Genomic DNA, 13,334 nt, shown 5'->3' on the forward strand with positions numbered 1-13,334 from the left:
CAGGAAGGAAGATAAATATAACAAGCTATGAAACTACGTTAGTCTCTTCCAGTGTTAGAATAACTACAGACGAGGAAATTAATGACCAGGATGCGTGATGTTGCCCAGGTTAGGGGCTTTGGCTCCCAGGCAAGCTGCCCTAAGACTAGCTGACCTGCATTCCTTGATTTCTCTGAAATACAAATCTAATTGCAGATTGGAACACATCCATTTGCTTAATCTGTAAGAATAATTTTCCCTGAATATTTACCCAAAGAGCATTATTGCTTATACAGTTGTGAAAAGCATTTAGCACTTTATAATCCCATATTTGCTCCTATGTGGGCTTGGGAGTGTACTCTCCTTACAAAATTCACAAATGCCTAGAAGGCTAACAATTTTTACAAAGTGTTCCGCATGGAAAACATCTGGAAGTTTTCCAGAATGGCATTCCAGATGTTATGGTTTTAGCAGTCACAAAAGTGCACTACACACAGTGAGGGTGTGTGTGTGTGTGTGTGCGTGTGTGTTTCCTGGTTCTACGTAGTATGTTACTTAGACATGCCCAGCTCTCTTTGCTCTACCTCTGGAACATTTTAGGTTTGAATTGTTTAATATTTCACTTCTGGACAACTCTGCTTTCAGGGCAATTACACATCTGTAAGGAGGGGAGTATGATGTAGACTACTGTAACCAAATATGCACCGGGAGAAGGGATTTTTAATTGGTATTTTAAAATTGATTTTTTTTCTCTGTTGGGTCAGAAAGAAGAATAAACATTGGGAGACTGAGCCCTGGAAGCATTGCTTGCATCAGGAGAGGGCTGCCCTGTTTCCCGTTCCCAAGTTACACTCTACAGAGAAGCGAATCCCGCTGCCTCTTCCCCCTCAATCCCGGCTGGCTGCCGGGTACTGGGTGGAGTGCGAGACAGGAGACCAGCCAACATGAGGCAGGCTCTTCTTCTTTCAAACTGCAAGTGTTCCTCAACCTGAGAGAAATTTAGGAAAGCACGGGTTCCAGGTCCCTGCTCCTTGATCTTTCTCTTCTTCCCCCTCCTTCCCTCTCACCTTCTGGACCTGGGCCCTTCCTATAGCACCCAGCCCAGGGAGATGTAACAGCCCATAGCAGTTCAGACAGGAGATGGGCCTCTATTCATAGAACCAGCTTCTTGCGAGTCCTGGCTAGTGACAGGTCTCCTTCTCAGGACCAGGGCAGAGGATGGCGATGAGGAAGAGGGGGAGAAGGGAAGATGTGGTCATGGGGCAGAATGGAAATGAGCAATGCTTCAGGGAGCCACGGGGTTTTACAACCTGAGCTCTTTTCATCACATGGGGAGACAGGTGAATGGGGATCCACCTCCTTAACAAGGAAACCAGACGTAATGAGAACCTCCTCTGAACAAAAATCTTTGTTGAGGGCTTCCCTGGTGGTGCAGTGGTTAAGAATCCGCCTGCCTGTGCAGGGGAAATGGGTTCGAGCCCTGGGCCGGGAAGATCCCACATACTGTGGAGCACCTAAGCCCGTGCATCACAACTACTGAGCCTGCGCTCTAGAGCCCGTGAGCCACAACTACTGAGCCCACGTGCCACAACTACTAAGGCCCGCGCGCCTAGAGCCCATGCTCCACAACCAGAGAAGCCACCGCGATGAGAAGCCCACGCAGCACAACGAAGAGTAGCCCCCGCTCACCGCAACTAGAGAAAGCCGGCACGCAGCAACAAAGACCTAGCGCAGCCAAAAAAAAAAAAAAATCTTTGTTGAAGCAATCTTGTGTGTTACAGGTTACTTTGGGGGAGTGGGGAGCGCATACTGGCAAGGAAGAAAGCCCAAGGAAGGGATGGGAGTAGGCATGATGGAGTGCACATGGGTGATGGCGATGGGTCTAGATTGGCTGGAACGGCACAAAGGTGGGGACCAGTGGGAGGTGGGCTGCATGAGACCTGTATGAGGGGATACATGTTGGGGAGCATCACGCAGAGGAATGCAGTTGCTCTTGTAGGCTTGGGAGGAGTGACGTGAGGAACTCTGTCTTTGAGGAAAAGTCTTGTAAGGTTGCTGACTGGAATTGGGGAGAGCAGCCCTCTTCTTTTGTTGTTGTTGTTTTTGTTTTGTTGAGTATGAGTAGAGCTGTTTCTGCCTTTTCAACTTTGTTCTTATTAAGCCTGCTGAAGATTGAAATGTTAACACTTTTCCCTTTTAGTGATTCAGAGAAGAGATTTCTTTCTTTTTTTCCTATAAATTTACGTATGTATGTATGTATTTATTTTTGGCTGCATTGGGTCTTCGTTGCTGTGCGCGGGCTTTCTCTAGTTGCGGCGAGCGGGGGCTACTCTTCGTTGCGGTGCACGGGCTTCTCATTGCAGTGGCTTCTCTTGTTGTGGAGCACGGACTCTAGAGCGGAGCCTCAGTAGTTGTGGCTCACGGGCTTAGTTGCTCCACGGCATGTGGGATCTTCCTGGACCAGGGCTCTAACCCGTGTCCCCTGCATTGGCAGGTGGATTCTTAACCACTGCGCCACCAGGGAAGTCCCAGCCCTCTTCTTTGAGTCCACATCAGCTCAGCCAGCATCTGCTAAGCACTTGCTCTGAGCAGGATGGAGGTTCTGCAGGGGAGAGGTGACGCCTGAGCCTGGAAGGCACTGTGGTGTGCTTGCTGCTCCCTGGGAGCCTCCCCAACTCCTTTGTGCAGCTGGGAGGGAACAGCAGGAATGTCCCCACTACCCACAGGCTGTGTTGCCCACACAGTACAGGGGGACATCAGGAGGCTGATGTGAAAACGGCAGAGGCCATCGTCCCCCCATCTCCACTGCTGGGAGAGGTGTCAGCTCCCAGCATGTGCCCCAGGGAATTCCTGAAGAGTCCTTGCTTGACCTTGGGAAAGTCAGAACCAGGATCCTTCAAATTAAGAGGTCCTGTCATCCCAGAAAAATCAGGCTCCCCCTACATGGCATCCAGACGACATGTAGCTGATCCTCCATCAGCCCTTGGGCTCTGGTTTCCATAGTTACCTGGGCTCACCATTGGCTCAGAAAGAGCTGCTCCTTCTGGACTGTCCTGGTTCCTGGGTCCTGGGTGAGCTGGGACAGTTGATCATCCTAGTTGAAGCATGTCCCTGGCTTTATGTCAATCTACCTTATTAGAGAGGTGGTGGTCACCTTCCCGCCCACTCCTGGGGCTGCCACAGCTGAGAACCTGTTTAGAGCTGGCTTCTTGGGCAGCCCTGACACCTGGAAGACCTGCCACACTGCTGGCAGATCATGACAGTTGAGTCTTGCTTCAGGGTGTTCACACCCTCCCTGTGCCAAGGAGGTACAGATACCTTAACCTCCAAAGCCTGAGCCCTCCCTTTGCCCCCACAGCCTTGTTCCCCAGAATGCCCAGGGGGTGGTTACCGGCGACCTGCCTAGGAAGCCAGGAGGGCAGCCTGGCACAAGGGGAAGAACACAGCACCAAGGCTAAGAGTGCCTCTAGTTCTGGATTCATGATCAACTACAATTTCACCCGTGGGAGGCATTTAACCTCTTCACATCTCAGTTTCCTTGTCTGTCAAATGCGGATAGTAATTCTTGCCTCTTAGAGATACTGTTGTAAAAGCTTAGTGCTGTGGTTGACATAGATTACTTGTTAAAAAAAGTTTGTTTCTTTTCTGCCTTGGGGACATGCAGAGTCATCATCCAAAGTGAAGTAAATGTCATTGTCCAGCCTGAGGGCAGACGTGGCCTACAGTGGTGACCTCAGTGCCTTTCACATTGTCGCCTCCTCCTTCACCCTGGGTTTCTACTCCTCTGCTCTCCCGGGTCACCTTCTACTTCTCTGACCCTCTCCCAGCGCCTCCTCCCAGGGCCATGTCCCCCACGGAGGGTCTTCAGCTCCTCTGTTGAAGATCATGGTCGCTGTCTGTGATATTCGTCTCTGTTTGCACGGCTGATCTCATCCTCACCCATGGCATCCACAGGGCTGCCGGAAGCTCCCAGCCCGTGTCCACTCCGTTTCTATTCTTCACTGCTCTCTTGGACACCATGTGTTGAGTAAGATCACAAACATTGAACCTTTAGAATCTTTGTCTTCCCCGTCTGTCTGTCTGTCTGACTCTCTCCACATACATACACGCGCACACACACACTCACACTCACAATTCAATTAGTCAACAGAATTTAATTGACTTGTACATATTTTTCAAAACCAAACTGTTCTCATAGCTTTTCTCCTGGCCTGTTTAAATAAAACCCCCTTACAGACCTTCTTACCTCTAATTGTGTACCTCCCCAATCTACCCACCCCCTTAGTGAGATCAGTGTTATCTTTTTAAAACCCATGTTGGACCGTGTAACTTCCTAACTCAAAACCCTTCATTGTATCCCCGCTGTTTCCAAGTTAAGCCCAAATCAGTTAGCCTAGCATTTGAGGTCCTTAGTATCTAGGGCTTAATCTCTCCAGCTTCACGCCCCACCGTTCCTCCGTCTCTTCCCTCTTCCTCTCTCTGTGCTTTTCAGTGACACTCTGTGCCTCCGTCACCCATTCTTCGACACCCAGCCTGACTTCACCCCTTTTGCTGAGGCAGAGTGAGAGCCATGGCATCTTGTGCTTTTATCCGTTGTAGCATTTAACCCCTTGTGTTACGGGTTTTTGTCCGAGACGTCAACGCACAGTACCATGCATACCTGGAATATCTTAGGGATGGGATCTCTAGTTGAACAAATGAGTAGCACCCCCGTGATTGATGACAGAATCCTCATGAACACCGTGGTCACCAAGGCCCGGGCGGCATGAAGGAGTCACTCCAAGGGCTTACAGGAGATGATCACAGGGGCACTGGAGTGGATGTCCCAAGCTCTTCAGTGAAAGGCTTGGGAGCCAGATTGCAGTGCTGCCTGGGGGTGAGAAGTTCAGAGTGAATTTTCCATGTATGGAATCCTATCCTCTTGATGGCTCAAAAGCGCTTTTCATTATAGGTGTTTAGACAATAAACTGGGAAAGTTGAATTATATAGAAACATGTTGGTATTACCTTGAAGTAGGGTTTAAGGAATTATGACTCTGCCTTTTGTGTCTATTTCATTTCATTTAGGCAGTTGAGAGTATTTTCATGACAAAATTCAATTCTAGTCCTGCGGTTTTTTTTTTTTCTGAATTAAAAGAGTTGGAGCGTTAATATGACATCCAAACCAACCTGTGAAGTGACAGATGAAGGGGTGGTTGACACGCAAGCAGTATCAGAGACTTCAACCAGTGGTTTGACAGTATCCTTTCAGGAAGTAGGTCACGGGGATGGGGGAGGTAGTATGGTGGGACTTCAAAGGGGGTTCTTTGAATTTGGTTCACATGGTCATGCCGGGAACCCTGCACTGTGTACTGAACAGCTGGAGCGTCTCCATGGAGTGTAGCAGCTTCACTACCCAGCACTGACTCATCAGTGGAAAACTCAACTCTTCCAGCACACCAACACTCACAGGCCCTTGACCATGATGAAAATTCTGGAATTGACCGGGGTTGATCTTCTGCCATGTCTAGAATGTAGCCCAGACCTTACAACAGCAGATTTTGGTTCACTGCGATCTGAGACCACATAAATATTGGATAGCACTTTGAGACACTTGATAAAGTATCCAGTAGTAAATTAATCACCTCCAAATTTAAGGATGAGTAAGCACTTCCAAATTAAAGTGTTTACAGAAAGATGGGTCACAGTAATCAAAAAAGGAACTTAAAAATCTATAGGAAATAACTTTTGAGATACTCTAGTAGGTCACTTTCCCTTGTGCTCTGGAGATATATATAGATACAAAAAGCTGATCTATCTCTATCTATATGCTGATATTCGATAGATAACTTTTTAAAGCTGAGATACTGATTCCTAAAATTCAGTCAATAGCCTTAGAATATTTTGCTTTTTTCTTCTTTCTTTCTCTTCCAACATGTTGGGTTCTGCAGAGCTTGTATTTGAACCAGTTCTCTATTATTTTACACTCTTGAGCTGTTTGTCAATTCCCATAGATTCACCTTTCAGGCGAAAGGCTTGGACCTAGGGGTTTGCTGTGTGTATTACAGAAGTTGTAGACCCCTACACACTTGCCTCCCAGTGTGGGAAATGCAGGGCACACTTGGGGGTCAGCTGGAAGGTTTGTGCCCCTTGAGATCGCAGCTTGATACAGCCGCCCACTCCCATTTTGGGAATTCTCGCTTGTGAAAGTCCAAACACTTCTCCAGCATTTCTGTGAGCTCCCAAGGACATTGGGCTTTCTGGACTTCTGCTTCCTTGTATGAAAACTTTGCTCTGCATTGTTTTAATAAGCCATTAAGGTGATTCTTACATTGGTATCTGTGGATCACACCTTTGCAAACACTGATATAAGGCAGCATAATTTGCCTCATGTCTTGTTCTCAAACGGGCATATCCAGAGGTGTTCAGCAGAGCCAAAGACTAGTTCCATAGTGTTCCTTCTATAAAACTCAGCTGTGGTTAATGACCCCCCTTCATTTTGTTGTATTCATAAGACAAAGAAGTGTATGAATAATATCAAAGGAGCGTTATGGACAAGTCAATATCATAAGAGTTCAGAGGATGGAGAAACCATTGTGTTCCCAGAGTGCGTGAAAAGAATCTGAGACAGCTTGCTGAGAGACGGTGAAACTAAACTTTGAGGTGGTCAGCTCTAGGGTGAACAAGATGAGCGAGAGCTCGGGAGGTGGACATGGGGGCAGCAAGAACAGGATGTAGTTGAGGACCCATAGGGCTTGAGCCCAGCCGGGGTGGAGAGCCCTGGGTACCAGGCTATCACTAGAACCTGGAGGAGAGACAATAACCTTGCCACCACTGCTGGTAAATTCATAAGACATATTTTCTTTTTGAATTAGTGCCCCATCCCCTGTGTTTATGGACACAACAGGAGTTTATAAAATGACTCCTCGGGGAGGGTGCTTTTCTGCTCAGTTGATCCACAGTGCCTGATGCTCTGCTAGGAAATCAGTAATACTTATTGACTGACAGGTTTTTTCCTCTTCCCCAAGGCCTTCTTTAAGGCTTCTGAAAAGACCGCCCTTCTTCTCTTTCTGACCTCAGCGCTCCCTCACCTCCACCTGCCCACTCCAAGTCGTTCTGAGGCTGCAATTTCCCGTCTCGCCTTCCTCTGGTTTTGTTCCTCGTGAGCCTTGATTAGAGGTAAGCCACAGAGCAGTCCCCTCGGGCAGCTGCCTTTCTTTCCACTCTTCCCTGAGCGGAGGCATCTGGTTCTCATTCTCCTCTTGATGCACTGGTCTCCACTTTCACCTTGCTCTGTTTTCGTATATATTACACTGCTGGTTTGAAACTCAGAGCTCCTGACTGGTCTTGCCCCCTGTAATAAAAGTAGCATCCATAGGGAATCTGAAGAGAGTTGGACAGGTTGAGAAAAGCTTGAGTATGAATTAAGCCTTACCCAAAGCAAAATTTCTGTAACCAGGGAGACGGGAGTCTGTCAAACCCTTTTGATGGAGGCGTTCCTAACCTCAATCTGTGTACAATCTTTGTGGAGTCTGTTGACCCCCAAAATGTGATTCAGATTTGTGTATGGGCATGTATATTCTTTGGCTGATAGGATCTGAAGTTTTATGAAATTCTCTAAGAGATCTGGGGCCCAAAAGGGGTTAAAATCCACCATCACAAATCTTTCTATGTGGTTATCTGTAGCAATGCTGTTGTTACTGGGAGGAAGCTGAAGCTTATGTACTTTAGGTTAGGTACTTTCTAAAGTCACTAAGTAATGTGATCTGGAGGCAAACCAAGACAGGCTGAGTGAGGGCTGTGAGCCGCCACACCATCCTGCCCCTCCACTGTGGGAGACAAGTCTTCACATTCCCTAGAAACGCTTGTCACCTATTGGACTGCTCAGGTGTGCAAAGGAGGCTGAGTGAAGCCCACGTGCTTTCTGTTGGTACCTGGAACCATGAGGATCACCTAGAGCAAGTGTTCTCATCCCTGGTTGAAATAAGAAGGTCCTGGGTAGCTCGTAAACAGCCTGATGCCTCAGCCACACCCCCAGTCCAGTCATTTAACTTGACTCGGGTGGGACTTGGGCACCGGTAATTTGTAAAGCTCCTCAGGTGATTCCATTGTGTAGTCAAGTTCAGAAACCATTAACCGCCAGCATCTGAAATGGTGAAAGGAGACTGAGGGCCATTTAGGAAACCTGGGTTCTGGCCTCCCGAACAGCCGTCAGCAAGCCCAGTGCATTGGCCCTTGATGGTTCCCCCCCCAGAAGGCCTGCTCAGCCTGGATGGTCCAGCAGGACTGGTTTTTCCTCTTCTCTGCTCATCAAAACGTTGTTCACTTTCCCAAGCCCAGCTCTTAGGATGACGCCACTAGCCAGAAATGCCCTCTCCCTTGATGCTCCCTCAAAGCACCGCTGGTTCCTCTCTCCTGGCTCTGTGGTTTGCACTTTGCCTCCTCTCTCATGCTGCCCTCCACCCCTCTGCCTGGCGTCCAGTAGTCAACTCAGCATGTGTTTCTGGATGGATGGATGAATGAATGAACCTGTGGCCTTGAGCATTTCACCTACTTCTTAGCCAGCCCCTCACCCCCAGCCTTTTAGATTGGTGTCTCCACTGAAGTCACGACAACCTTTCAGTCTCTAAAATTAATTTCTAGCACAGCTACTGGACCAGGCTGTTTTTCTGGGGTTCTTCCAGCTCTCCCAAGGAGGGAGACATGGAAAGGAGAGCTGTAATATTCACTCAGCTCCAATTTATAGACAGTGTTATTTACGAACTTCTGGTCAAACGGAACTGAAGTGAGCTAATTTGTTTTGGAGAGCTCAATAATTTTTGGACACTTCAGCTGCTGTTCAAAATTTCCCTCTCCCGACCTGAGAACATCTTGTTGGTTTTAGTTGTTTCACAGCTCACTGTACAGGGGTGTCTGCTGTTCTGCCCCTGGTCAGGACAGACCTCAGAGCCTGCTTCTCCAGCCTCAGTAGTCACCTGTACCTTACCCTTGGACATCTCTAATATCATAACAGTTTCTCTTGTGATTTTTTTTGTTGGCAGCAAGTTGCACCCTTGCCTTTAAATGCCCTAGTTTGTCTTCAGTGTTCTCAAGGAACTGTACTGAGATTCTCCAAATGCACTTATTTGTGATTCATCTAATCGAACAACATTTGAGGATAAGGGGGAGGTGGACAAGGAGAAGGAAATAGAAATGTGCAGACTTGTGGACTGAGAGGCCCATTGAGTGCCAGCGATATGGCTCCTTCTTACTGACGTGGTTCTTCCCCTGCCTCTGGGAATTTAGCTTCACAATGCGGTGACCGTCACAATGGGAAAGAACAGTGGTCCTGGAGGGTTAGTGTTGGAGATCATCCCTGCCAGCCTCCTGAACTTAACTTGGAAGGGAAGAGGCTTTCACAGGGTCACCAAGAAGAGTGCCCAGCCAGTGCTAGGACGCTAATCCCAGTGGAACATAGGAAAGGCGGACAGGACCTGGCTCCTCCTCATTGTAGGTGAGCAAAGTGCTGTTGGGAATGGAGCTACTGTTTCACATAGTGGTAATGACCTAGGGGGTCATGTCACCAGCTCAGTTTAATATTCATGGAGCAGGTGGTATCAAGCTGATGATTGCTCTTCTAAATATCACACACACAGCCATCTGAAATAGCCATGTCCTCTTAGACATTAAATAATGTAGTCTGCCCTCTGTATCTGGAGTCTGTACTGAGTTCAGCCTTGACCTTTTCTCTGTCTGCAGCAAGCAGGCGTCAGAGAAGCTATTTCTTTTGATTTTATTTAAAAATATTTTACTCGTGATGTTTATAGAGTACTTCAGACAGAGCCTTCTGGACGAGATGGTAAGGTATTTGAGTCCCCCATTTCCATTGAACTGACCAATGAAATATACACATTTGTAAAAACCTGTATTCATACTAGAAACCAAGGATTGATGCCAATCACGTGCTGCAACACCAAAGAATTTCTGAAATAGAGATGACGGGGTTTGAACTGAAAAAAAAAAGCTATGTGGAGAATCCTGTCTCAGAGAAAGCAGTCTAGGGAATTATATTGAGGCGACATGGGCAGGATCTCAGTGACAATGCTGACCTGGAGAGATGAAGGTTGGAGGTGAAATCAGGCTGCAGAGGTCTTCAGTGCATGTGATTTGAATTGCTCTTCTGTGAAAGTATAGGCTTAGTTCCCCCAAAATTGCATGGTAAATTCTAGAGTTTACTCCTGAAACAGGCAGTAGCACCAAGCACAGACATGCTATTATGGAGAATTCATCTTGATGCCAGAGTTATAGCCAGAGGAGACAGATATGCTGTTTGGTAGGGTGGGATTGATTTCACTGGTGTTTCATAGATCAGTGTTTGTGGCTAAGAATTTACCTTTGAGCGCCATGTTGGCTTTATCCTTATTATTTCAGTATTTTTCCCCTAATTTTTTTTGCCTTTACAATTGTCAGTTTGATTTACTCATAGACCTAAGGTTATTTCAGTGACATTTTTTTTTAACTTCTTCTAGCTTTCCTTCCTAACTCTAACAATTTAGGAATAATATTGTTATTCCTATTTTTAGTGAGTTGTGGTCGGGCAATGTGGCTATAGAATTTATGAATTTTGAATTTATTAAAGGTTTGTTTATTGCCTAGTATGAAATACTTCGTAGGCATATATTGATATATTCTTGGTTGAATGCCAAGTTAAATCTCTATCTCTTCCCCTTTCTCTCTTCCCCTCCCTCCCTCCCTTCCTTCCTGTTTCACATCTATATATCTCTTATTATAACCTTATTAATTATATGATTCAAATCTTCTGTAACTTTCTTTTTGATTTGTCATAGATGAATAGTTAGTGCCTTATTAAGTTTTCTTAGTTTCATTTCTATTTTTTGCAATTAAAATCATTAAAATTTATTTTACCAAATATTAAAGTATTTATCACTTAAGTACTTATGACTTACACTATTATTATCAATATAAAAAGTATTGCTTTATTCATTTAATTTTTTTACCTTTTTCTGATGTTATTTCTATTCCTTCTGTAATTTTATTTGCATTTGCCAGATACATCTAATTTAAATCATTTGCTTTTAACCTTTCTATGTGATTTACTTTGTTTCACTAATAGGCAATAAATCATTATGTTTTCTAACTTAACTTTCCAAGTTTTCTGTTTCTTTTTACTAAGACAGTTTAGCCTACTTATGTTTACTGATATAAATTGCTTTTATTCCATTAATCTGCTATGCTTTCACTTATTAGAGCTTTAATGAGGACTAAGTGAGATAATAACTCTAATGTTCTTAACACAGTGTCTGGCACATATTCAGTACTTTTACTATTACTTATCATATCAATAGAGGCTCAGAAAAGTATCCATTCAGCACTCATTACTGAGAAAACTTTTTAAAAATGAAGATAAGGGCTTCTCTGGTGGCACAGTGGTTAAGAATCCACCTGCTAGTGCAGGGGACACAGGTTTGATCCCTGGTCCAGGAAGATCCCACATGACACAGAGCAACTAAGCCCATGCACCACAACTACTGAACCTGTGCTTTAGAGCCTGCGAGCCACAGCTGCTGAGCCTGCGTACCACAACTACTGAAGCCCGCGCGCCTAGAGCCCGTGCTCCGCAACAAGAGAAGCCACTGCAACGAGAAGCCTGCACGCTGCAACGAAGAGTAGTCCCCGCTCGTCACAACTAGGGAAAGCCCGTGCACAGCAGTGAAGACCCAATGCAGCCAAAAATAAATAAATAAGATACATAAATTTACTTAAAAAAAATTAAAATGAGGATAAGAAAGATACAGATTTTAGTCTATTTAGCTTATTAAAATTTTCAAATATCCTTCAAAATTTGTTTTGTTCATATGAGTTGTGCACATATGTCTTCTTCCTTAGAAGAACCTAGTAACTGTACTAAAAATACACCTTCCTGAGCCTCACTCCTCTACTGCTGAGCCAGAATTTCCAGGAGAGAAGCCTGGTGATTCTTTCGAAAACAAATATCCAAGGTGATTATTGTTATTAAAGAAATTTGAGAAACACTACAGTTTCAGCATTGGGACTTTTAGACCTTATCATTTGGCTTTATTTAGTAAATTTGATGTGCTTATTAAAACATTTGTAGCATGGAATCATAGGTTCATCCCAAGTCAAAGCAAACAATAACATTAAGATTAACTAGAAGGGTCCTTTCTTAGGAAAAAAGGATTCAAATATCATCCATATCTAACAACTTTCTTAAAAGAGAAACAAGAGAATCACTACCAGTAAAATCAGTAACAAGACAAAGATGGCCACAGTCATCATTACAGTGTAACTTTGACAGCCTAGCTCCAAGCTCAGGTCCTGGAGTTCAGAGGCCCTGGGTGGTGGCCTTCATTCCTCCACTGACTAGCTATTTAATCACTGGCACAGTACTCCTCTGTCCTGTTTTCTCAGCTCTAGAATGGGGATAGTGATACTATCGACCTCATGGGATGTGAGGATTAAGCGAGGTGATGCATAGGAGATGCTGAGCAGAGTGCAAGGTCCATTAGTTAGCACTTGCAGAAGTCAGCTTTCTGAAATTCTCGCTCATGTACACATGAAGAAGTGGCTCAGAGAGAGTGTGGACTTGAACCAGAGCACCTGAGTTAATGGATGTTGACTCTGGCTTTGGGAGTCCGTTCAGTACATTTCTCACTCCACCACCCTGCCGCTTAAACCTGGACTTGTTAGAATTGAAACATAAAAACAAATAACAGAAATAGATTTGATGTCCAGCACAAGCTAAACTGCCTATAAGCCCAAGGATGAGCACTCATGCTTCCTGACCACAGCCCTGACTCTCAGAGTGACTTGGGGAGCAGAATCTTCTAGCACCTTACACCTTAGTGGGCACAGCTAATGAGCAGATGGGAGAGAGTGCTGCACGGACCCCCACCCAGTCTTCTCCACTTGCAGCCAACCTGCAGCAGGAAGCAGAGGCTGGTGTGCAGAACACAAAGCCCCGTCTGCATGGTGGCCTCCCCAAGGTGGCAGGTGCTGTAGGTTTGTTCTCCCGGCAGGGATGGCTTGAACCTTTCATCACCAAGACCGAAGTTCAAGCTTGAAGAATATGGTGCAATTAAATCTGTGAGTCTTAACTCAGAGTGTTGAGCACCCTTCCTTCACATAAACGAATCGTATTATTTTTCCCACTTTGGTGGCTGACAATCTCCCCCTGCCCAGCGAGGCAGGAAGTGTGCTGATGTGGAGGTGAACTCTGGATGGGTCTGGCCCACAGCAGCCAGGAGGCATCAGGAAATGTCGACAGGTGAATGTCTGGGTAGACGAATGAAGGAGTCCACAGCTGCACAAAAACCTGTCTTGATTCCTCAGCAGACTCAGTTTTTTATTCTCGTTCAG

At 45.7% G+C, this 13,334-nt stretch overlaps 1 protein-coding gene across 3 annotated transcripts in view; it reads left to right on the top strand.

The window, feature by feature from the left end:
- Positions 1 to 13,334, top strand: part of OSR1 (odd-skipped related transcription factor 1) — a 270,499-nt gene that overhangs the window by 64,287 nt on the left and 192,878 nt on the right. Inside the window, exons 1-2 of one of the 3 annotated variants that reach the window (XM_079940106.1) lie at positions 5,214 to 5,232; positions 7,038 to 7,136. The exons of 1 other annotated variant lie outside the window; for it this stretch is intronic. The gene's annotated coding sequence lies outside the window, so the exon portion shown is untranslated. Of the gene's footprint in view, positions 1 to 5,213; positions 5,233 to 6,488; positions 7,137 to 13,334 lie in introns of those variants that run through there. One more of the 3 variants, XM_079940105.1, reaches the window with a different exon arrangement.

This window comes from Stenella coeruleoalba, assembly GCF_951394435.1.
Source record: "Stenella coeruleoalba genome assembly, chromosome: 13".
Classification (NCBI taxonomy): Eukaryota; Metazoa; Chordata; class Mammalia; order Artiodactyla; family Delphinidae; genus Stenella; species Stenella coeruleoalba.